Source organism: Lissotriton helveticus, chromosome 4_2 (genome assembly GCF_964261635.1).
Source record: "Lissotriton helveticus chromosome 4_2, aLisHel1.1, whole genome shotgun sequence".
Taxonomy (NCBI): Eukaryota; Metazoa; Chordata; class Amphibia; order Caudata; family Salamandridae; genus Lissotriton; species Lissotriton helveticus.
Window position 1 is genome coordinate 133,381,609 of NC_136064.1, and position 26,248 is coordinate 133,407,856.

Sequence of the window (26,248 nt, forward strand, 5' to 3'; positions counted from 1 at the left end):
GGGGCGGTGATGGGGGGCTGTGATGCGGGGCAGGGTGACTGGTGGTGGTGAGGGCAGTGATGAGGGGTGGTGATGAGCAGCAGTGATGAGGGGCAGTGATGAGGGGCGATGATGAGGGGTGGTGGTGAGGGGCAATGATGAGGGACGGTGATGAGGTTCGGTGATGAGCCATTTTGTATTTTGGAAGCCATTTTAGTTAGCCATGTGCTCGCCATGTGCTGTTTCCCTCTTCAGAGCCTTGCACATGCTCAGAAGGGCCTAGCTAGTAGAATGCACCTGCTTCTCTCATACAACTGTCAGGCTATTTTTGCTGTTGTATGGAGAAGTAATTCTCCTCCCACTGTGTTGAGCCTGCAGATCTGGCATGCTCATATTAGGCATTTTGCATGCTTACATGAGCCAGGACTGCCCCTTGGTCTTATGCTGACTATGTAACTCTCAGCATGTATAAGGCCCCAGTTTTCTGTACTCCTTAGACTGCCTCATACAGTTGCTAAGGCTTCTGTGTGATGAGGGGTGGTGATGAGAGGCGGTGATGATGGGCGGGGTGAGGGGCAGTGATGAGGGCGGTAAAGAAGGGCGGTGAGACCGCGGCTATCATCCTCCTGGACCTGTGAGTCACCTTGGACACAGTCTGCCACCACACCCTAGGTACATGCCTCCACGATACTGGGATACAAGAGAAAGCCCGGGACTGGACCACCTCCTTCCTCTCCCACAGAACATAGAGCGTCTGCCTCCCCCCCTTCCGCTCTACAGCCACCAAGATCATCTGCGCATACCACAGGGCTCATCCCTCAGCCCCACACTGTTCAACATCTTCATGGCCCCATTCGCCCACATCGCCCGACTGCACAACCTCAACATCATCTCCTACGCCGACGACACCCAGCTGATTTTCTCCCTCACCAAAGACCCTCAGACAGCCAAGACCAAGCTCCACGGGGGTATGACGGCCGTCACCGACTGGATGAGAAACAGCCAGCTGAAGCTGAACTCAGACAAGATGGAGGTCCTCATCCTTGGATCCACCCCCTGGGCATGGGATGACTCCTGGTGGCCTATCTCGCTAGGAACGGCTCCCACGCACACAAGCTAGGGGTCATCATTGATTCCACATTTTCCATGACCAAGCAGGTCAACGCCATCTCCTCCTCCTGCTTCAACACCCTCCGTATGCTCTGCAGGATCTACAAGTGGATCCTCACCGAAACTAGAAGGACGGTCACCCAGGCCCTCGTCAGCAGCAGACTGGATTACGGAAACGTCCTCTATGCAGGAGCCTCAGCAAAACTCCTCAAACGGCTCCAACGCATCCAGAACGCATCCACATGTCTGATCCTTGACATCCCGTGCCGCAGCCAGATCACACCCCACCTGAAAGACCTACACCGGCTCCCTGTCAACAAGAGGATAACATTCAAGCTCCTCACCCACGCACACAAAGCATTCTACAAAACTGGACCAACCTACCTCAACTGCCGCCTCAGTTTCTACACCCCCACCCGCCAGCTCCGCTCTGCCGACCACGCCCTCACCACTGTCCCCTGTATCCAAAGAGAAACCACCAGCAGCAGATACTTCTCCCACCTCGCCGCCAAGACATCGAACACCCTCCACCTACGGCGGATGCAGGACCTACTGACCTTCAGGAGACTCCTCAAGACCTGGCTATTCGAACAATAGCAGCATCCCCCTCCCTTCAGCACCTTGAAACCCTCATGGGTAAGTAGCGCACTTTACAAATAGATTGATTTATTGATAGATTGATTGATTGATGAGGGACGGTGATGAGGGGCACTGGTGAGGGGCAGTGGTGAGGGTTGGTGATTAGGGGTGGTGAGGGGCGATGATGAGGGCCGGTGATGTGGGGCAGTGGTGAGGGGTGGTGGTGAGGTGCAGTGATGAGGGTTGGTGATGAGGGGTGGTGAGGGGCGGTGAGGGGTGGTGATGTGGGGCAGTGGTGAGGGGTGGTGGTGAGGGGTGGTGGTGAGGTGCAGTGGTAAGGGTTGGTGATGAGGGGCAGTGATGAGGGGCGGTGAGGGGAAGTGGTGAGGGGCGGTGGTGAGGTGGAGTGGTGAGGGACAGTGATGAGAGGTGGTGATGAGGGGTATTGATGAGGTGCGGTAAGAAGGGGCGGTGGTGAGGTACATTGATGAGGGGCGGTGAGGGGCGGTGATGAGGGGCAGTGGTGAGAGGTGGTGGTGAGGTGCAGTGGTGAGGGACGGTGATGAGGGGCGGTGAGGGGTGGTGATGAGGGGCACAGGTGAGGGGCGGTGGTGAGGTACAGTGGTGAGGGTTGGTGATTAGGGGTGGTGAGGGGGGATGATGAGGGCTGGTGATGTGGGGCAGTGGTGAGGGGCGGTGGTGAGGTGCAGTGGTGAGGGTTGGTGATGAGGGGTGGTGATGAGGGGCAGTGGTGAGGGGCGATGGTGAGGTGCAGTGCTGAGGGGAAGTTGTGAGGGGTGGTGATGAGGGGCAGTGGTGAGGGGTGGTGGTGAGGTGCAGTGGGGAGGGTTGGTGATGAGGGGCGGTGATGAAGGGTGGGGAGGGGTAGTGATGTGGGGCAGTGGTGAGGGGCGGAGGTGAGGTGCAGTGGTGAGGGTTGGTGATGAGGGGTGGTGATGAGGGGCGGTGAGGGGCGGAGGTGAGGTGCAGTGGTGAGGGTTGGTGATGGGGGGTGGTGATGAGGGGGGTTGAGGGGTGGTGATGAGGTGCAGTGGTGAGGGTTGGTGATGAGGGGCAGTGGTGAGGGGCGGAGGTGAGGTGCAGTGGTGAGGGTTGGTGATGAGGGGTGGTGATGAGGGGCGGTGAGGGGCGGAGGTGAGGTGCAGTGGTGAGGGTTGGTTATGAGGGGTGGTGATGAGGGGCGTTGAGGGGTGGTGATGAGGTGCAGTGGTGAGGGTTGGTGATGAGGGGCAGTGGTGAGGCTTGGTGATGAGGGGCAGTGATGAAGGGTGGGGAGGGGTGGTGATGAGGGGCGTTGAGGGGTGGTGATGAGGTGCAGTGGTGAGGGTTGGTGATGAGGGGCAGTGGTGAGGCTTGGTGATGAGGGGCAGTGATGAGGGGCGGTGAGGGGCGGTGATGAGGGGCACTGGTGAAGGGCGGTGGTGAGGTGCAATGGTGAGGGTTGGTGATGAGGGGTGGTGCGGGGCGATGATGAAGGCCGGTGATGTGGGGCAGTGGTGAGAGGTGGTGGTGAGGGGCAGTGGTGAGGGTTGGTGATGAGGGGCAGTGAGGGGTGGTGATGGGGCAGTGGTGAGGGGCGGTGGTGAGGTGCAGTGGTGAGGGGCGGTGATGAGGGGCAGTGGTGAGGAGCGGTGGTGAGGTGCAGTGGTGAGGGGCAGTGATGAGGGGTGCTGAGAGTTTCTTGCACCATTGAGGGAGCCACGGCTGAGATGGAGCAAAATGATTAGGTCTTTCTTTCAGGTCAAAAGAACAGCCGCCCGGCGTGTCTTGTTATTTCTTCTAAATCTGATGAGAACTTCACGTGGGATTGTTTGGCTAAGTCATTAACAAACCTTGGAATTGCAGCCTGAGGCATGTGTAAGATGAATTTATTCTGTTGCTAAACAATGCGCTTGTTTTGCAAGAGGGTGTGTACGGCTGACACTAATGTAACCCCAGTCCCTCTGCTTTTCTTCCAGAGTCACATCTCCGAGATCATCACTAAAAAATATGTGTATCAATAAACTGCATGAATAAACCTGTTTGCACAGCAGGAGCATGCTGTGTGTCTCACGAGTCTGTCTGGCTCCTGGCGCCATGTATTTATTTGAACTCTTCTGCTGGTACACCTCAGGGGATAGGAAACTATTTTATAGTATACACATCTGCACCAGGCAAGGCAGGAACTGATATCCCGCCACAGTGGGATCCAGGGCTGATCCAAGGACTTGTGAAAGCCACGTGTGCTCTGCGGCACATGGGATTAGACTTGGTTCAGGAGGTCCCTGAGGAAGTAGGAGTTAAAAGGCTTCAGTTGAGACAATGGGGGTCTTCAATCCCTAGTGCCTTGGAAGACACAGACAATATATGCGACAGAAAGTACTTTTTGAAGGCATTTGAATGTTCCTGTCTACTTTTTCTTAAATGGCAAAATAAAAGTAACATATTTCCTTTACATAGACTCTTTCCTATGAAACACTCATGTTTGGGCATGTTTGAAGATATTGTAATACATATACATTTGATGACAATATGTGATGTTCCAATGGAAGGTGTAATGTAGACTGTGGTGATGGTGAGTGAAGAATAGAATGATGTAGAAGGGGTGAACCTTGGAGGCCGGTGGCTCTGTTCTCCCGGGCCCTTCAGACCCATTCCTTGGAGTACTCGTTTCATGTTATCACCAGGCCCAGGGACTGTGCATAAAGAAGGAGGCTGTCTGGCTGTGCTTTACATTGATTTTTCTTGCTCGGCATGTGGTGTTGAGGGATTAACCCCTTTGGTGTATGTTGGCGGCTGCATTAGTAGTGTGGCATCGTCTCAGCATATGGTGGCATTCCTTTACCTTTTGATCACAGGGACATTACTAAGCACAGGGCTGGTGGGGCATGGGAGGCCTTGTGGTCAGTGGTAGGTCAAGCAGAGAGTCACTGTTGTGTGAGCAGTCTTCTGTGTGCTATCACAGCGTGCTGACGTACACATCCATTCATCCCACAGCAAAACAAGGTCTATCGCCAATGGAGAGTCATATACACAACATTGGATGGCGGCCATTTTAACTTGGCATGAATTGCTTTTGCCTGGATTTAACAGTGTATCACACTTTAGGCACTTTCTGAGAATGTATAGATGGATTGGAATTTCATCTGCTTCCGGTTTTGCCTGGTGGTGTGTGTTTGTTTGATGATCTCTAACGGCATGTGAATCTTTTCATAAATCACTCTTGTCATGAGATCAAAGGGACAGGCTGCGGCCATCTTGTGTATGTGCTCACCATTTAATTTTGGACAACGGTTACATTGTCCTTCTTCTGATGTTTACATGTCTCAGCAGCGATTGGCAAAAGGATGACTAATATAGAGACTGTATAACACCCAGAGACTGTATAATACTTGTATCAGCAGCAATTGACACACTTGATATATATATATATATATATATATATATATGAAAGCAAAGTTTTCTTCAACAGAAGACGCCGCACACCACCTCAGATATCAGATTAGATTGTTTATTTCATGTAGGTTCCCCACCTACGCGTTTCAGACAGATACACTGTCCTTGATCACGGTACAAACACGTGTCCATCATTTGTTTCTACTATTTATACTGGCTAGCTCCACCTGGCAATTATGGTGCATTGTGGGTGCAGTAGTTTTAATGCATTTTTTATATGTTACAGTGCGTTTTTACCCAGCCGGATCGCGGTAATATAATGGCAATCCATGAACGTTTGAGATGCTGTTTAGTCATTATCGTCTATGTAAGTGTCGTCACTTCATACCTGACGATTTGGGACCTATGAGGAAATCAGGGACTGAGTGTCCATGTGGGAAATAGTTATATTTGTACCCAAGTTTTCCATTACTAGTGGCTAATGTGAGGCTAAGTGCCTGCCGTTCGGTGATGTCATCATAAACCTAGATCAACAGCTGGGTTTGCGCAAAAGATTAAAAAGAAAAGACAAAGCTTGTCTATTGCATTAGGTCATATCAATTTGTTTTGTTATACTGGTGGAAATGCAGATCAAAAAGAATAGTTATCTACGTAAACAGTGTTTCAAAGAAAGACATGGACCAATTACAATCAGCTATTTGTAGAGGAGTGTTCAGAGGGTTTCAAGAGCCGAATTTTTATAGGTGCACGCTAAGTTCTTCGTCCACGTTCAGGCCTCGCGGCTGTCTGGTCTTAAACCTTATGATTAGCTTTGATTCAAGGCGTCTTAGGCTTGTTACTCGATCGCCCCCTCTTTCATTTTCTCCCACCAAGGCAATTCCTACATTCCACATCCGTGGTGTATGGCTCATTCTCCTCTCTCCAAGCTATGTTTTTTTCCCACCAACCCATGGTGAGGTTGGCATAGCTTGGAGAGAAGGAGACTCCCATGGCACATCCGCAGATTTGTTTGTAAATCTTTTTATCAAAGGTGAAGACATTGTTCTCCAGGCAGAACGACATCATGTCGATTATCATGTTGGTATGCCTTAGCTCGGATATTGGTCTCTGGTTGAGGAAGTACTTGATTGCATTCATGCCAATGTCATGCTGGATCGATGTATACAGTGATACAACGTCTATGGTTGCCAGCCAGAACTCTGGTTGCCATTCCACTCCCATGATGATTCGTAAAAAGTCGCCAGTGTCTTTAATAAAGGAACTCAGTGTTGGGACTATCGGAGCTAGGAAATAGTCCACATAGGAGGATACATTTTCACATAGAGATCCGCAACTCGATATTATCGGTCGCCCAGGTGGTTTGATTAAGGTTTTGTGAACCTTGGGCAGGAAGTATAATGTTGGCATTATAGGATGGCTGACCATTAGAAAGTTTTTCTCATCTTTATTGATCATGCCGCTTGCTTGCCATATGTCGATCTTCTTATGTAGTGTCCTCGTCATGTCCATTGATGGATTGTGCTCCAGTAGTTGGTAGTTGGTTCTGTTATTCAATTGGCGATGTGCTTCCTCAAGATAGTCTTTCTTATTGAGAACAACAATATTTCCACCCTTATCTGCGGGTTTTATTTCAATCATTGGATTAAGTTGGAGATTTTTGAGAGCAATGCGTTCGTTCTTTGTTACATTTTCTTTTTTGTTGTTTGTGTTTGTCATTGTCTCTAATTCCGCCACTACCAGGTCATGAAATACATCAACCCGATTGCCAGGGTGAAGGACAGGACAAAACTTAGACTTTTTTTTCAAATTGGTTTTAAGATGTATTCCTATCACATTGCCCGTTTGAGATAAAAATTGGGTGTTCGTCAGGTCTGTTTGTTCCACTTCGTGGGTTAATTCCAGTGCTGTTTGTAGACTGGTTGCGTCCGCAACTGCGAGAGATGTTGATGATGCAATTTGTGCATCGTTGTTAGTTGTTGGCGTTGCTTCTCCCGCTTTTTTCCGTGAGAAAAGTTTTTTTAGTTTAAGTTTGCGCACGTACTTGTAGATGTCGATTCTAGTCTCCACTTCGTCATGGTGTTTATCAGGACAGAAGGACAGACCTTTCCTCAAAAGTGATTCTTCAGTAGGTGTTAATTTGTAATCGGATAGGTTTATTATCAGTTTTGGGTCCAATTTGTAAATTTTATTTACTTTTTGAATGTCCTGTTGCGGAGAGGATATCTTTGATTTGTTGCCTCTCCGGGTTTTCCTCCTTGTGTAGGGTTTGACACCTGTCCCCTTCCGCCTCCCCTTGTCCTGCTCTGGCCACGTCCTCTTCCCCGTGTTTTTGGGGTTTGTTGGTCTTTGTGGAGCATTTCTAGCTCCTCTAAAAAAGTAAGCTTTTTGGATGGCACTCTGGTTTGCTCTACATCACTGGCTTCAGATTCTGTTTCACTAATTGTGTTATCCCGAGGCACGTTCGTTGGTCCAGTTTGATGTTGTGTTTTTAGAGTTTCAAAGCGTTTAGCGAAGGTGAAAATGGTCCCATTTTCAAAATCTGCTTCGTCACGCCTGAACTTACGTTCCTTTCTATCCTGTATTTCGCTGTCATGTTTGTCAAGGTTCTTGTCCATGTTTTGTCGCAAGTTCTTAATGGTCTCTTCACTTTCGCCTTGCGCTTGAATCTGATCTTCCATTTCTTGGATTTTGATATGTAGGGCTTCTAGGTCTTTCCTGGCGTGTTTCACGATAATTAGTATCATTCTGCGTGAGCACTCCATATTGTTCTCTCCCCACTCTTCTAGCATTTCTGCGCTGGTGTCTGGATGATTTGGTAGGGTGAATATTCGAAGTCCCCTTGGAACTAATCCTAGCTCCGTATATTTGTTGAGGGTTAATATTTCCCAACTCTTGGAGATTTCTTTTCTTTGTAGCTTTTCAAGTTGGTGGAAGAGTTGCTTAGTAGTTACTAGGACGGCTTGACTGGTTGTGTTTCTGACAGTTGTAGAGCTGGATGGTGCGGCGTTTTTTACAAAGATACTTTCAGCTTTTTCTAGCCGTTTGGCTGTGCGTTGTTCCATTATGGCACGAGGTGGTTGGTGGGGTAGAGTATCAGTTCTGAAAAATCAAATGTGCAAATTGAAGCTTCGTGACCTTTGTTACACGTGGTTGTTTTCTAATGGGGATTTCCACAGCAAATACAATTATCTTTGCTGCTGCACAGTTAGAAGAAATAAACGCTCTGACTGAGGTGAGTAATAACTGGTTCCAATCTGGAAGCAGTGACAGTTCAAGAATAGCGCGTTACAGTGTTTGGACAAAGCGCTAGTGTCAGATACTCGCTACAGCATTTTACATGCGCTCTAGCATGCCATCACGGTTTATTTGGTTAGCCACACTTACCCGGGAGTCTCCCGTCGCTGGTGGTGCCCTCCGACACTTCCAGTCGGCGCTCAACCGGCGGAGAAACCAGTGACGTTTTGAGAGCGCGTGATTTTATCAGACTATTCGTGCTTGGGATTAGTTTTCGTTGTTGGGACTGTTCCGAGACGGCAGATAGCGGGAATCCATGCACCGCCGCTCTCAATCCACACGGGTTATCTTCAAACGGAAACGCTGTCGCTCAGACGATCCTCTGGGTTGCAAGTACGAAAAGAAATGCTGGGCTCTCTCTCATGAGTAAATAATGTTCAGCAAATGTCCCAATGTGAGAGGAGCAGCAGAAAGCTGGTGCTGGCGGCGAGGTTCAGGACACCCTCGCAAATATATGAAAGCAAAGTTTTCTTCAACAGAAGACGCCGCACACCACCTCAGATATCAGATTAGATTGTTTATTTCATGTAGGTTCCCCACCTACGCGTTTCAGACAGATACACTGTCCTTGATCACGGTACAAACACGTGTCCATCATTTGTTTCTACTATTTATACTGGCTAGCTCCACCTGGCAATTATGGTGCATTGTGGGTGCAGTAGTTTTAATGCATTTTTTATATGTTACAGTGCGTTTTTACCCAGCCGGATCGCGGTAATATAATGGCAATCCATGAACGTTTGAGATGCTGTTTAGTCATTATCGTCTATGTAAGTGTCGTCACTTCATACCTGACGATTTGGGACCTATGAGGAGATCCGAAAGGAAGAACTTTTGACATTAAGGACAAGATAACGTGTGAGTCCTCATTTGTAGTTTACCAAATTGTCTGCTTCTGTGGTAAGAAATATATCGGCTCCACTATCTGCCCACTCAAAAAACGAATACTGGAGCATACCAGAGCAATCCAGAACAATGACATGAGCTATGCAACAGCAAAACATCTGAAGACACACCCCGGCAAAACATGGAAAAACATGAAATATTCAGGAATTGCCTTGGTGGGAGAAAATGAAAGAGGGGGCGATCGAGTAACAAGCCTAAGACGCCTTGAATCAAAGCTAATCATAAGGTTTAAGACCAGACAGCCGCGAGGCCTGAACGTGGACGAAGAACTTAGCGTGCACCTATAAAAATTCGGCTCTTGAAACCCTCTGAACACTCCTCTACAAATAGCTGATTGTAATTGGTCCATGTCTTTCTTTGAAACACTGTTTACGTAGATAACTATTCTTTTTGATCTGCATTTCCACCAGTATAACAAAACAAATTGATATGACCTAATGCAATAGACAAGCTTTGTCTTTTCTTTTTAATCTTTTGCGCAAACCCAGCTGTTGATCTAGGTTTATGATGACATCACCGAACGGCAGGCACTTAGCCTCACATTAGCCACTAGTAATGGAAAACTTGGGTACAAATATAACTATTTCCCACATGGACACTCAGTCCCTGATTTCCTCATAGGTCCCAAATCGTCAGGTATGAAGTGACGACACTTACATAGACGATAATGACTAAACAGCATCTCAAACGTTCATGGATTGCCATTATATTACCGCGATCCGGCTGGGTAAAAACGCACTGTAACATATAAAAAATGCATTAAAACTACTGCACCCACAATGCACCATAATTGCCAGGTGGAGCTAGCCAGTATAAATAGTAGAAACAAATGATGGACACGTGTTTGTACCGTGATCAAGGACAGTGTATCTGTCTGAAACGCGTAGGTGGGGAACCTACATGAAATAAACAATCTAATCTGATATCTGAGGTGGTGTGCGGCGTCTTCTGTTGAAGAAAACTTTGCTTTCATATATTTGCGAGGGTGTCCTGAACCTCGCCGCCAGCACCAGCTTTCTGCTGCTCCTCTCACATTGGGACATTTGCTGAACAATATATATATATATATATATATATATATATATATATATATCCGCTCCGACAGTCCCTCCCCGCAATCCTCGGGAAATAGGAAGCAGCACTCCAAAGATAGGTATTCACAAAGTTTTAATCTCACAAAAGCGCTTTCGGCACTCGGCCTTCCTCAGTTACGAGACAGTGAAATGTTTCAAGCATCATTCATTTAAACCTTACGTTGCGTGCATAAACAAAACATAAAGAGAGGACTCTGACTTAAAACGGCGTCCGCCATCTTTGAATGGGTTATTTTTGTTGTATATACATGAAAGCATAGTGTAGAACAATTGTAACTACTTGTAATATGCATAAATAAATATTAAATGCTCAAAGCTCAATATGGCTAAGACCTCTATGCCATGCAATCAACTGAATGCGTATCATCACAATATCAAGCCCTAGATGGGCATAAACCATTCCATGTGTCCTCGCTTCATCACGCCCAGGATGGGCATACATCATTCATATGTCTGCAACGTGACACAACCCTCAATTCAAATTATAATTCTTGCTGAAAATCAGTTCATCTTCAAACTGGATAAAACCAACAGAAAATGCAATGATGCAGTCAATCCATTATTATCCAATAATGTAATATAAGTCGGCAGTAATCATACTAAATGAACAGCTAAGTCCTCATGCATATTTAATCCAGTGGGTGTTTTGCTTAACAGATCTATGATGTACCGTGATTCCAGTCGCCTTAACTTCAAGAGTCTATCTCCGCCCCTAACACTCACTGGGACAGAATCCAAGCAGAAAAAGTTAGTAATTCCCTGTTGCGTGCATGCTCTTTATCAAAATGTCTGGCAACTGGGTAACTTGCATCTGCATTCTGGATGGCTATCTGGTGCTCTAAGATTCTTAGTTTCACCGGATTCGTTGTACTGCCCACATACCTTCTGCCACAAGGACATGTGAGACAGTACACAACGTAAGGAGTGGTACATGTGAGGAACTTTTGTATTCTCTTAGGTTCTTTGACACCCGGTATACTGTATTGGATGGTACGTTTACTGCCCTTACACGCCTTACAGCGTCCACAGGGAAAGAAACCCTTCAAGGGTTCTGTTTTGGGTTTGGACTTCATTTCCTCATGGTGACTATGGACCAGATAGTCTTTTAATGCTCTGGCCTTCCTGAAAGTTACTAGAGGATAGGAGGGCAGATCTTGTTTAATAACACTATCCGTCATCAAGATATTCCAATGTTTACGCAAGATGCGTTTAATATCATTGGAATTCCTAGAGTAGGTGGTAATAAGCCGAAATTGTCCAGTATCAGCATTTTTGCCAGGCATTTTGTTTTCTAGCAACTTGCTCCTTGCTAGAGTCTCCACCTTGCTTAAGGCTTGTCTGAGTACCCCTGTCTTGTACCCCCTTGCCTTAAACCTTTGTATGCAGTTGCTAGCAGCTTTTCTGAACTCATTGTCTTTCGTGTTGTTCCTCCTTATCCTCAATAGTTCACCATACGGTATACTGTTCACCAGGCTCTTGGGATGTCCACTGGTAGCATATAGCGTGGAATTACCAGCGGTAACCTTACGAAAGAGCTTGGTGTGAAGATTACCATCTTCAACAAAAACACTCAAATCCAAAAAATTAACTTCCGTTTGGCTGATTTCTCCTGTAAATCTCAAATTGTTATTATTGTTATTGAGTACCTCCAGATACTCCTCAGCTAGTTCCACTGACCCTTTTCTTGTTGGCTTTCGCGAATCTTTTCGTGGGGCATTGGGAAGAACGGGTGGCCTGGTCTCAAGCCAACAAGAAATGGAACGATATGGTAAAATGTTGGCATCGTTACATAGATGACCTGTTTATTATCATTGAAGGGTCAGTGGAACTAGCTGAGGAGTATCTAGAGGTACTCAATAACAATAATAACAATTTGAGATTTACAGGAGAAATCAGCCAAACGGAAGTACATTTTTTGGATTTGAGTGTTTTTGTTGAAGATGGTAATCTTCACACCAAGCTCTTTCGTAAGGTTACCGCTGGTAATTCCACGCTATATGCTACCAGTGGACATCCCAAGAGCCTGGTGAACAGTATACCGTATGGTGAACTATTGAGGATAAGGAGGAACAACACGAAAGACAATGAGTTCAGAAAAGCTGCTAGCAACTGCATACAAAGGTTTAAGGCAAGGGGGTACAAGACAGGGGTACTCAGACAAGCCTTAAGCAAGGTGGAGACTCTAGCAAGGAGCAAGTTGCTAGAAAACAAAATGCCTGGCAAAAATGCTGATACTGGACAATTTCGGCTTATAACCACCTACTCTAGGAATTCCAATGATATTAAACGCATCTTGCGTAAACATTGGAATATCTTGATGACGGATAGTGTTATTAAACAAGATCTGCCCTCCTATCCTCTAGTAACTTTCAGGAAGGCCAGAGCATTAAAAGACTATCTGGTCCATAGTCACCATGAGGAACTGAAGTCCAAACCCAAAACAGAACCCTTGAAGGGTTTCTTTCCCTGTGGACGCTGTAAGGCGTGTAAGGGCAGTAAACGTACCATCCAATACAGTATACCGGGTGTCAAAGAACCTAAGAGAATACAAAAGTTCCTCACATGTACCACTCCTTACGTTGTGTACTGTCTCACATGTCCTTGTGGCAGAAGGTATGTGGGCAGTACAACGAATCCGGTGAAACTAAGAATCTTAGAGCACCAGAGAGCCATCCAGAATGCAGATGCAAGTTACCCAGTTGCCAGACATTTTGATAAAGAGCATGCACGCAACAGGGAATTACTAACTTTTTTCTGCTTGGATTCTGTCCCAGTGAGTGTTAGGGGCGGAGATAGACTCTTGAAGTTAAGGCGACTGGAATCACGGTACATCATAGATCTGTTAAGCAAAACACCCACTGGATTAAATATGCATGAGGACTTAGCTGTTCATTTAGTATGATTACTGCCGACTTATATTACATTATTGGATAATATTGGATTGACTGCATCATTGCTTTTTCTGTTGGTTTTATCCAGTTTGAAGATGAACTGATTTTCAGCAAGAATTATAATTTGAATTGAGGGTTGTGTCACGTTGCAGACATATGAATGATGTATGCCCATCCTGGGCGTGATGAAGCGAGGACACATGGAATGGTTTATGCCCATCGAGGGCTTGATATTGTGATGATACGCATTCAGTTGATTGCATGGCATAGAGGTCTTAGCCATATTGAGCTTTGAGCATTTACTATTTATTTATGCATATTACAAGTAGTTACAATTGTTCTACACTATGCTTTCATGTATATACAACAAAAATAACCCATTCAAAGATGGCGGACGCCGTTTTAAGTCAGAGTCCTCTCTTTATGTTTTGTTTATGCACGCAACGTAAGGTTTAAATGAATGATGCTTGAAACATTTCACTGTCTCGTAACTGAGGAAGGCCGAGTGCCGAAAGCGCTTTTGTGAGATTAAAACTTTGTGAATACCTATCTTTGGAGTGCTGCTTCCTATTTCCCGAGGATTGCGGGGAGGGACTGTCGGAGCGGATATTGTTGTCGGGTGCACCCCCGACTGGCAGGCACCCGCCTTGGAGTGCAACAGGCTGGTGCGAGTGGAGCGTTCATATATATATATATATATTCACTGAAAAAACCATAGGTTATAGACCATATATAGTTAGGAATTAGCATTTACAAAACCTTGAAAATTCACTGAAAAAACCATAGGTTATAGACCATATATAGTTAGGAATTAGCATTTACTAAACCTTATTTTACTCACACAAAACCATTGAAATTCCATATATAGTTAGTTGCACTAACTATATATCGCGCACCCGCAATCCACTGCTGATGATGTCACATATTACATCATTCATGACATGGTCAGTGACATCACTGATGACATCACTGATGACATCTCAAATGACATCACTGATGACATCACTGATAACAACATCCAGTGATTTTTTGTTTCTATAAAGTTTAAATATGTCTTACATATTGAAGAATGAGTGGATGTGTAAGTGTCTGGACGAAGGATTTATTAGGTGAGTGACTGACTGTATGAGTGAGTGATTAAATGTGTCTCACTGACTGCATGGGTTAGTGACTAAACTGTCTTAATTTGTGCATCATTATGTCTGTTGTTCTGTAAACTGCTGCATGTGTTGATCAGTAGCTATATGAGTAACTATATGGGTTATTGATTGATTGCCCAAGTATTTGTATGGGAGACTGAGTGTGTGTGTGGCTAGCTGGGAGGTGTGTGACTCTGTGCAGATCAATGTGTACTTGTATCAATGATTGTCAATTTATAAGCTTTATTCGACATTTTGTCATAAAAGCATTCACCTAACCCTATACAATAAATACTACTTATAAAAATACTTCTAAAAATACACATTAAACATTTGATGTCGAATAAACGTAATAAAAGACCATAAAATTACAACACATTATTACAGTTTAAAAGACATATTTCATGGATTTAAAAACATACAGTTTGTTGCAATAGAACAGTTTATGGATATGCATAATTTCATTATGGTACAGTAGCCAATAATGATCGGGTACGAATTAACCACGACCATGCCAAATACTTTGCTACACCAACCACATACAATGTTGTACAATCAGATTCAAGTATCCTAAGTGCTTCAGCTTGGCTTCGGGTTCCCAACTTTAGGCACACCGGTTTTAACCACTTACGTCTGGGGGCCAGATACAGTGGGCAACAAAACAAAAAGTGGGAGATGTGTTCAATTTCCCCAATGCAATAGTGGCAATGTTCATCCCATGTCTGGGACCAATGCTTCTTAAACGCATTTAGTGGTAATGTACCAATACGAAATTGGAAATACAGTTTTCTATCATACGGTTTTTCAATTAGGTCCCAAAAACATTCGTATGATGGGTACATTTTTAGGTTTAAGAAGCGAGATGTTAACGTTACACTTGTACTGTCACTAAATATTGCAAGGTAAATCATCTCCCAATAAAGATCTTTTAGCTTTTCCTTTGAGGGGAAGCAGGTTGGATCATTGTTGTCCCAAAGGTGGCCCAATTTCAGTTCTGTGAGTAGGCCCCGCAACTCCCTTAACCATGGGATAGTATGGAAGCGGTCGAATTTGATAACATCCATCAATGCTGCTGCATAGTGGCCTAACTCAGGGGTCACCATAATTCGCCTCCAATACAGGAGGGGCCGCAGCCTCGCTATGTCCACAACTGATTTTCTACCCAAATCTAGTTTTAACGGGATCATTGGGGTACTTTGGGGGACCATTGTAACCCCTCTTAGGAACCTATTTTCCGCTCTGCCCAGATCGCTCAAGTTTGAGAAACCCCATAATTCAGAGCCATATAAACAAGCCCCCAGGACCTTCATAGAGTAAATTTCCATGACACAATTCAAAGGCTTTGTCAGAGAAGTGCGGTGTTTTAGCGAGATAGCACCTGATAACTGTCTAAATTTTAGAAGGGTTGTAGTTATATGGTGCTTCCAGCTCATGTTTTCATGCAGAGTGATACCTAGGTATGTAAAAGAGTCCACTCTTTCTAGGGGTGTTCCTTTATATTTTATTACACCCTTGAACGAGGACTGTTGATTAAGACACATAAATTTCGTTTTGGTGGTATTTAGTTCTAGGCCCTTTTCATCACAATATCCACCAAAGGCATCAACTATTTTTTGTAACCCACTAGGGGTGCGGGAAAGTAATAAAGTATCGTCCGCAAACATGAGAACTGGTACACGGGAGCCGGCTATTACAGGGGCGTCACTAGCAATCTTCTCTAGATGTTCAACAATACCATTTATATAAATGGAGAAGAGGGTTGGAGCTAGGACACATCCTTGCCGCACCCCACGTTCAACCGGAAAAGAATCAGTTACCTCTCCCTGTTTGCCCCATCTTATCCTTGCGAAATTATTTTCATGTAGGCGAACGAGGAGTGTAAGCAATTCCTTATTTATGCCTGCATCCGCCAAGGTCTGCCAAAGTTTTTCCCTAGGGACTAAATCAAAAGCGGCTTTTAAATCTACAAAAACTGCATACAATGTCCCCTTCTTCAGGGTGACATTTCTCCAATAAATTGTTAAAAAATGGAGAACTTGGTCGACGCTACTGGTTAAAGGCCTAAACCCAGCTTGATAAGGTGACAAGATGTTATCTGCGTCGATCCATTGTTGCAGTTTATTTTGGACTAATCGACCCATTAGCTTTTGGGCTGTATCAATTAAACTAATGGGTCTATAGTTTTTAGCCAGGGAACGGTCACCTTTTTTATATATGGGAATTATTTCTGCTCCCTTCCATGAGGCAGGCACTTCCCCTCCCATAGCCACTGCATTGGCCAACATTGTAAAGTAAATGCACCAGGACTTCCGGTCAGATAGGAAAATATCAGCCGGGATACCATCCATACCTGGTGCTTTCCCCCCTGCTATACAGTCTAATACAATACTCACATCCCCCTCAACAAATAGTGGTGTTTTGTAGTAGACTTGTAGAGGAAGGTTAACATTATTAAACATATGATTACGGGCATACTGTGGTTGAAAGTATTCTATCCAGCTGTTCTTTGCAACATTATTAGCAGGCTGGGATGCTATGCCACCCTTTGCCCATTTCACTGAGGCCCAAAAGCGCTTTGAATCCTTGGAGGCACAGATCTCCTTGAGTTCTTGCCAACAATCCTCGTCCCAACGCTTCTTAGCCAATTTTTGAACCTGCCTATACTGATTCCTCGCCAGCCTTACTGCTTCTGGTCTTCCTATTCTTAATTCCTTCCCGAGATTATCTCGAGCTGCCCTGCAATTCTTGTCATACCACCCCCTAGTGTCTTGTGATTTCTTCGTTTTGCTTACGGAGGTTTTTTTCCGGAAGAAACTTTGGATTGTGGTAAAAAATATATCATGGGCAGTCATCATGTAGTTGATAAAGTTAGTCTGTCCAAAATGGGACTTAATTTTAGCAACTTCACCCACTACTACTTTCTTTAGAGTCTCTATTTTAGCGAGATCTTCTAAGAGCATGCTCCACTTCAGGTAACGGGAGTTATTGGAGCATACTAGGTCCTGTGTGACCATGTGATCCTCTCTAGGATGGTCAAATACTTCATTATAACTATGTAGTGTCAGGCACAATGGATTGTGGTCGCTTTCAATCTTAGCCTTCACTTCCATATCCTCCAATTTGTCCCAGAGCCTTACATCTAGGAGTATATAATCTATCCTGCTTGCCGATCTACCATTATCAAAGGTATTTTTCCCCCTACAATCGGACACTGTCCGGCCATTCACTGCTCTAAGTCCTCGTGAGAGACAAAAACTTTTCAGTTGTATTGCTACCGTACTCCAAGTCTTGATTACAGGAATATCTAGTTGGGGTATACCCCACTTGGAGTCCTCATCTTCAGCCAGGACTTTGTCCTCCTCGCCCAAGGGCTCGAAGGTGGTATTGAAATCCCCGCCTATTATTATATGAGGGGGGTCTGGTAGCTGTTCAATATTGTTCTCGAGACACGATAAGGTCTCTGATGATTTACCCCTTGCTACTCCCCTTGAATACAAATTAAACAAGGCTAGTTGATGGCCATTTTGCCAGGAGAAATCAAGAGCCAAAATATCGTTTGAGGGAATAGACCTTTGCTTAACCGAACAGTTCAGGGTTTGACGTACCCAAATTAACAGGCCCCCCGAGGGACGTCCCACTCTATTGCTAGTTGCCGGGATAAAGAAATTTAAATACCCTTGCCTAAAAATTGGGGTAGTCGACCAAGTTTCTTGGAACATGATAATATCATACTGATTAATAAAATCCCCCCAGTTGGGAATATTTAGCTTATTAGCTATTCCGGCTATGTTCCATGAAATAATTAGTAGTTTTGGTTTAGCCTGCTGGGAGTACGTCTGGGCAATGTCGGGAATGATCAGTGTTTCTGCAGGATCTTCTCCTAGTATTACATTTTCGTTCAATCTCGATAATGACTCAACTTCCTCCAATAATGTTTCACCATCCACCTGGACTCGGCTTTGTTCTTCCAAATCGGAAGTACAAGATTCAACTGGAGCTGGTATGAATTCATCTAACATGGCAATCTTAGCACGGCCTCGGCCCGTCCACCCATTCAGGGTGGTAGAAGAAACATATGCGAGTCAATCACACTCATTCAGATCCGTTAACACAGAATAATGATTATCCAAGCTTAGCCCCCACTCACATGCTGGATTGGTTCTAGCCCTACTATTTCCCACCACTGTCCATTTAGTTCTTAATATACTCGACTTTGCTACTAGACCCCTTCTACTGTAGAAGAAATCCAGTGTCAGTGGGACTATTTCAGCTGTCCTACGTTGTGGAGGAAGAATATTCCGTAGGACATCGGGCAGAACATCAGGGCCCTTAAAGTTCAAGACCACACAATCCCCTTGGAATTTCTTTGGCTTAGTACCTATCCATCTAACTCTTCTTGCTGTAAGCAGATCGTCTGACAGTTTTTCCTTACCCCAGGGGGATATGTGCATATTACTACTCAACCACTGGAGAGCCTTGTTTCTTAACGAGTCAGGAGATTCGATCTGACCGGTTTTGAGCAAGGGTGTGTTAGCTAGTACTAGAATAAGGGGCGAGGCTTCAACAATTAGTTCAACTGGGGCAGATTCTGGGTTTAGGGTCTCAGGGATACTGTTGCCCATTGCTTGGGCTGACTCATGGAGAGGATTCATACCAGGGTTAGTGTCATTCCTGGGGCTAGCGTGTAGAACATGGTCTGATGAAACTTGAGAACCAGCATTCTTGGTCGCCCCTGTTGTTCTTCCCACAGTCTCCATTTGGTCAATTTTTGATGCAACTAGATTTGGTATTTCACCCACCTCCTCATTAGTTTTCTTTAGCAGGGATTCTAGTTTGTTGACCTTAGTAACTAACTGGTCTACCTTGGATATGAGGGGTTTCATTAAACCTAGTAGTTTAGATTCTAGTGTGCCCATGAGCTTAATTAAAAGGATATCCTCCCTATCTTCATTTTCGTACTCCTCTTCCCGTATCCCATCCTCTTTCTTTCTTTTTGCTCGTCTGGGTGGGGTTGCGGGTTTATTTTTGGAAGAGCGTAAGCCACCTCTTCTAGGTGGCGCCTTAGTGATCCCTTTTTTTGCTCTCGGGGCAGGGACAGGTGTTGGGGAGGTAATAGTTTCTATAACTGCCTCCTCAATTGACACAGATTTGTCTTGGTCATCTAAATTGATCAGATCTGTAAAGGGGTCAGATTGATGGTCCATTGTAATCATTGAACCATTAGTTTCTAAATGCTCAATTAAGACTTCACTAGGGTCGGAGACAATAAGATCATCAGTTGCTGACTGGGACACCCCTGATAGATTTATTTGGGCACAGGGTGGCGAATCCCCCGTACCTAGGGAGGTCCTCCGGTTATTATTAATTTTTGTTACTACCTGGACTAGGTAGTTGTGCATAGTATTAGCCGGAGTGACAGGCGTTTTTTGTTTAGACATAATGTACAGACAATAGTTCACAACCAGGCCCCAGCAATGGGTAACTAACAATAGGCCAGTCACACAATAGATGTTAAATTAGTTTACCTTGCCACTAGTCAAAAAAGTTGGAAGTTAGAGGGGTAGCCCAGTCCAGTCTCTCACAGTCTAGAACGGGCTAAAACGGGCCCGCCCTTGGCCCGGGCTTCGCCTGGGCGCTCCCGCGCGCGACTCGCGGGGCGAGAGGCGTTCCTCTCTTTTCAGGCGCCTCCGGGCGCAGAGGTGGCGTCAGGGACGCGACTCAGCCGCCGGGGCACCTGGGAGGTGTAGTCTTTGACCCCCGGTGGCTGTAGGCACAATGGTGGTACTAGCGCGTCGGCCGTTCCCCTCACGGCGTCTCACTCGCGCTGTGCAGGAAGATGAAGGCGAGGCAAGGGCAGAGGAAACAACAACAGCAGCCGTTCCCCTCACGGCAGGTAAGCAAAAGATTCCGGCGTCCCACAGAGCGCTCGGCGCTCCTCTCTTTTCAGGCGCCTCCGGGCGCAGAGGTGGCGTCAGGGACGCGACTCAGCCGCCGGGGCACCTGGGAGGTGTAGTCTTTGACCCCCGGTGGCTGTAGGCACAATGGTGGTGCTAGCGCGTCGGCCGTTCCCCTCACGGCGTCTCACTCGCGCTGTGCAGGAAGATGAAGGCGAGGCAAGGGCAGAGGAAACAACAACAGCAGCCGTTCCCCTCACGGCAGGTAAGCAAAAGATTCCGGCGTCCCACAGAGCGCTCGGCGCTCCTCTCTTTTCAGGCGCCTCCGGGCGCAGAGGTGGCGTCAGGGACGCGACTCAGCCGCCGGGGCACCTGGGAGGTGTAGTCTTTGACCCCCGGTGGCTGTAGGCACAATGGTGGTGCTAGCGCGTCGGCCGTTCCCCTCACGGCGTCTCACTCGCGCTGTGCAGGAAGATGAAGGCGAGGCAAGGGCAGAGGAAACAACAACAGCAGCCGTTCCCCTCACGGCAGGTAAGCAAAAGATTCCGGCGTCCCACAGAGCGCTCGGCGCTCCTCTCTTTTCAGGCGCCTCCGGGCGCAGAGGTGGCGTCAGGGACGCGACTCAGCCGCCGGGGCACCTGGGAGGTGTAGTCTTTGACCCCCGGTGGCTGTAGGCACAATGGTGGTGCTAGCGCGTCGGCCGTTCCCCTCACGGCGTCTCACTCGCGCTGTGCAGGAAGATGAAGGCGAGGCAAGGGCAGAGGAAACAACAACAGCAGCCGTTCCCCTCACGGCAGGTAAGCAAAAGATTCCGGCGTCCCACAGAGCGCTCGGCGCTCCTCTCTTTTCAGGCGCCTCCGGGCGCAGAGGTGGCGTCAGGGACGCGACTCAGCCGCCGGGGCACCTGGGAGGTGTAGTCTTTGACCCCCGGTGGCTGTAGGCACAATGGTGGTGCTAGCGCGTCGGCCGTTCCCCTCACGGCGTCTCACTCGCGCTGTGCAGGAAGATGAAGGCGAGGCAAGGGCAGAGGAAACAACAACAGCAGCCGTTCCCCTCACGGCAGGTAAGCAAAAGATTCCGGCGTCCCACAGAGCGCTCGGCGCTCCTCTCTTTTCAGGCGCCTCCGGGCGCAGAGGTGGCGTCAGGGACGCGACTCAGCCGCCGGGGCACCTGGGAGGTGTAGTCTTTGACCCCCGGTGGCTGTAGGCACAATGGTGGTGCTAGCGCGTCGGCCGTTCCCCTCACGGCGTCTCACTCGCGCTGTGCAGGAAGATGAAGGCGAGGCAAGGGCAGAGGAAACAACAACAGCAGCCGTTCCCCTCACGGCAGGTAAGCAAAAGATTCCGGCGTCCCACAGAGCGCTCGGCGCTCCTCTCTTTTCAGGCGCCTCCGGGCGCAGAGGTGGCGTCAGGGACGCGACTCAGCCGCCGGGGCACCTGGGAGGTGTAGTCTTTGACCCCCGGTGGCTGTAGGCACAATGGTGGTGCTAGCGCGTCGGCCGTTCCCCTCACGGCGTCTCACTCGCGCTGTGCAGGAAGATGAAGGCGAGGCAAGGGCAGAGGAAACAACAACAGCAGCCGTTCCCCTCACGGCAGGTAAGCAAAAGATTCCGGCGTCCCACAGAGCGCTCGGCGCTCCTCTCTTTTCAGGCGCCTCCGGGCGCAGAGGTGGCGTCAGGGACGCGACTCAGCCGCCGGGGCACCTGGGAGGTGTAGTCTTTGACCCCCGGTGGCTGTAGGCACAATGGTGGTGCTAGCGCGTCGGCCGTTCCCCTCACGGCGTCTCACTCGCGCTGTGCAGGAAGATGAAGGCGAGGCAAGGGCAGAGGAAACAACAACAGCAGCCGTTCCCCTCACGGCAGGTAAGCAAAAGATTCCGGCGTCCCACAGAGCGCTCGGCGCTCCTCTCTTTTCAGGCGCCTCCGGGCGCAGAGGTGGCGTCAGGGACGCGACTCAGCCGCCGGGGCACCTGGGAGGTGTAGTCTTTGACCCCCGGTGGCTGTAGGCACAATGGTGGTGCTAGCGCGTCGGCCGTTCCCCTCACGGCGTCTCACTCGCGCTGTGCAGGAAGATGAAGGCGAGGCAAGGGCAGAGGAAACAACAACAGCAGCCGTTCCCCTCACGGCAGGTAAGCAAAAGATTCCGGCGTCCCACAGAGCGCTCGGCGCTCCTCTCTTTTCAGGCGCCTCCGGGCGCAGAGGTGGCGTCAGGGACGCGACTCAGCCGCCGGGGCACCTGGGAGGTGTAGTCTTTGACCCCCGGTGGCTGTAGGCACAATGGTGGTGCTAGCGCGTCGGCCGTTCCCCTCACGGCGTCTCACTCGCGCTGTGCAGGAAGATGAAGGCGAGGCAAGGGCAGAGGAAACAACAACAGCAGCCGTTCCCCTCACGGCAGGTAAGCAAAAGATTCCGGCGTCCCACAGAGCGCTCGGCGCTCCTCTCTTTTCAGGCGCCTCCGGGCGCAGAGGTGGCGTCAGGGACGCGACTCAGCCGCCGGGGCACCTGGGAGGTGTAGTCTTTGACCCCCGGTGGCTGTAGGCACAATGGTGGTGCTAGCGCGTCGGCCGTTCCCCTCACGGCGTCTCACTCGCGCTGTGCAGGAAGATGAAGGCGAGGCAAGGGCAGAGGAAACAACAACAGCAGCCGTTCCCCTCACGGCAGGTAAGCAAAAGATTCCGGCGTCCCGTATCAATGATTGTATAAGAAGGTAAGTATGTGTTAGTATATGTTTGAAAATGTAAGGTGCTCTATGTTTAACTGTATAGACAAGAAAATGGAAGTGTCATTGATTCTTTACAGGACTGACTAGGTGTGTGAGTAACTCCATGGATGCGTGGCAGACTGTGAGTGTCTGTATAGGTGTATGAGTGCATATGATAGTGTTGTAAAGATGAGTGATTGTATGTATGAATGATTGTATGGGTGAATGAGTGAAGGTGTGTGTAGACGTAGCAATCAGTGAGTGCGTATGTAGTAACTAGTATTGGTGTGTCAATGGTTTCAAAAATTATACTCTCTTTTTAACACTGGGTGAAACAGAGGTTATATTAAAATGTGAGGAGATGCATTGTATTGTCACATGAATGATATCATCAGTGATGTGGTCATTGATGTCAAATGAGATGTCATCAGTGATGTCATCAGTGATGTCATTTGAGATGTCATCAGTGATGTCATCAGTGATGTCACTGACCATGTCATGAATGATGTAATATGTGACATCATCAGCAGTGGATTGCGGGTGCGCGATATATAGTTAGTGCAACTAACTATATATGGAATTTCAATGGTTTTGTGTGAGTAAAATAAGGTTTAGTAAATGCTAATTCCTAACTATATATGGTCTATAACCTATGGTTTTTTCAGTGAATTTTCAAGGTTTTGTAAATGCTAATTCCTAACTATATATGGTCTATAACCTATGGTTTTTTCAGTGAATTTCATTGGTTTTTTAACAGCTAATATCTGTAGCTGTAAAATTTATTCTTCTTTAAATCCAAAAATATATTTTATATGTTTATGAATAATTATTTTTTTAAATATTTTTTTTTCTTCGTTCCCGCTTCGCGAATCGGGAACCTTACAGTAAAAAAATGTTCAGAAAAATAAAAAAAAAAGTTCTTTTCAGAACTACCTCCCCGTTATTAAAAAATTGGTACAATATTTGGAACTGTGCCAACCTCTATTTCTCTTACTTCGCTTCCTAGTTCGCTCGCTGGTACGCGAACTGGAAGCGAACCAAAAACAGTAAGTATAAGGGAAGGAAACACACACTTATGTGAAAAGAAAGACAGCTATAGGGGAGTAAACTAGAGATACTATTACCCATAATCCACTACTGATGATGTCACATATTACATCATTCATGACATGCTCAGTGACATCATCAGCAGAGGATTGCGGGTTTTTTGGCAACATGCCTTATCGACGGTTTAATAACGCTGCCTTTTGCTTTATATAAGTTTTCAAATTGTATGAAATATATACCAATAGGTCTTTATGAACCTTTAGGTAGTGCTTTTGTTCATGAGGTCTGGTCGCTTCCATACACATACAGATGTTTCAAAGATGATCAAGAAGTTTATCTGAATGGAGAGGAATGCACTGAGACGCCAGATCATTCACTAATGTGTAGGCACATACAGTTACACGATTCATGCAACAAACACCGACCAAATATGGCTTGCGTGATGCAAGGCACGCCAGTTCCTGCTATCATCCCCACGTTCAAGTTGTTGGAAAATGGTAGTTATTTGATGCTCAATAATGAAGATTGTTCTGAGTTAATTAAAAGTATTCCTTTTATCGTAACAGTAAGTGAACGGGTTATTTGCTGCAGAAATGTTCTATTTCCTCCCACACATGAACATAGGGAGTTTTCAATCTGGCCACAAATACCAACCTTGGGACACGTTTCAACGGCATGACAAGAATAAGAGCTCTTTTGTCTCAGAGAGAGGTGGCCTTGAGTTCGGCCCGTGAAACTTTCGTACTTCACATAGCGAACACCCGTACACAGGTTTGCCTTTCAATTTCAGCAACATGTTTCCGACTATCTTTAACGCATCCTCCACAAAATCCCTGGCACACTTTTTTAAAGTTGTTACCAGTGGTCTCGTGACTTCATTTGAGAAAATCTTTGGAGTCATCCCTGCTCCCTTTCATTCCATTTTCTCCACTCTGGTTCGTGGATTGCATTTTTACTTGCATTACCAGCGGACGCTCTTGTGCTTTTTTACATTTTTAAATATGGATGTCCCTCCTATGCAACCTCCGACCCTGCAGCTGCTGACACTGTTCCGCAATCGCATGCTAGAATATTATGGCACAATGCCGTTGGCGATATTAAGCACGGCATATGGATTATCTTTTCGGTTCTCCTACTTCACCTGTGTCCAGCCTGTATTTCACTGCCTGACCTGTGATTTCGATTGGGCCATTGATTTGTGTCTCTGCAGACCGGTTTCTCCTGACGTCGACTTTAATCAGCTGATGACTCCTATCATTACTCACGAGTTGATTTGTCCTGGCGAAAGGATTATGGCTGTGGCATTGATGCATGGACTACTTGGTCCCTGGAATTTACTGGCGGCAGCACAGTCTTTCTTGGAACACAGCTTTCTTGAAAACCCACCGAGCTGTCCTCTGATGGTGATAGAGGATCCGGTGCTGGGAGAGCACGTATGTTCTTTTCCGCTTTTAAATTGGATGGCTGAACTGTTTTCGGATGAAGACGGTGACTTCCTGTTGGAGGCTGTTGCAGCTTATTTTGCATACACAGTTATGTCATAGACCTTTTTCATGTTTCATATGCTGAGTACTAGCATTTCATTGACAATTCATTGACTTAATTGTCAAGTTTTTATTATTTACCTTGCCTATTGGCTTAAGACTCGATAAAGTACTTGGCTGTTTTATTTTTCTTTAGCATTGAATTTTCCTAGTTTTTAATGCTTTACCTTGCGGACCGTCCACATATAAACTTGCAATCTGCTCTCATGAGATGGCACTTCTATTATCTTATTCAGTTCGTTTCCGGATCATGAGGAGGTGTCATCTAGGTCCTGGATATCTTTACACCGTGTTAAGTTAGCATGGGCTCATTACCGGTTTAAACGCCATTTTTCCTTTTTTGCAACTTCTGCACACGACATTTAGTTGTTGCTTTAGCTTTCCACCTAGTAGTTCATCGTGGTTTACATGAGAATAATATGTTATTGGTCTACTATCTGCTTTACTTGTTAAACTATATCTGTACAGCGAGTGCTAAAGTTTCAAGAACAACACGGTACAGAATTGTTATGAGGTCTGATCTCCACGACTTCATACTCATAACATAAGTGCAACTTCTGCCAATTCTGGGCATGAGGCGGGTTTTATATTGCTTTGCCGAACACACATACACAACAGTTGATGCGGTTCACATGAAGAGAGAGCTGGTGTATGCTGATGTGATTCCTTCAAATCT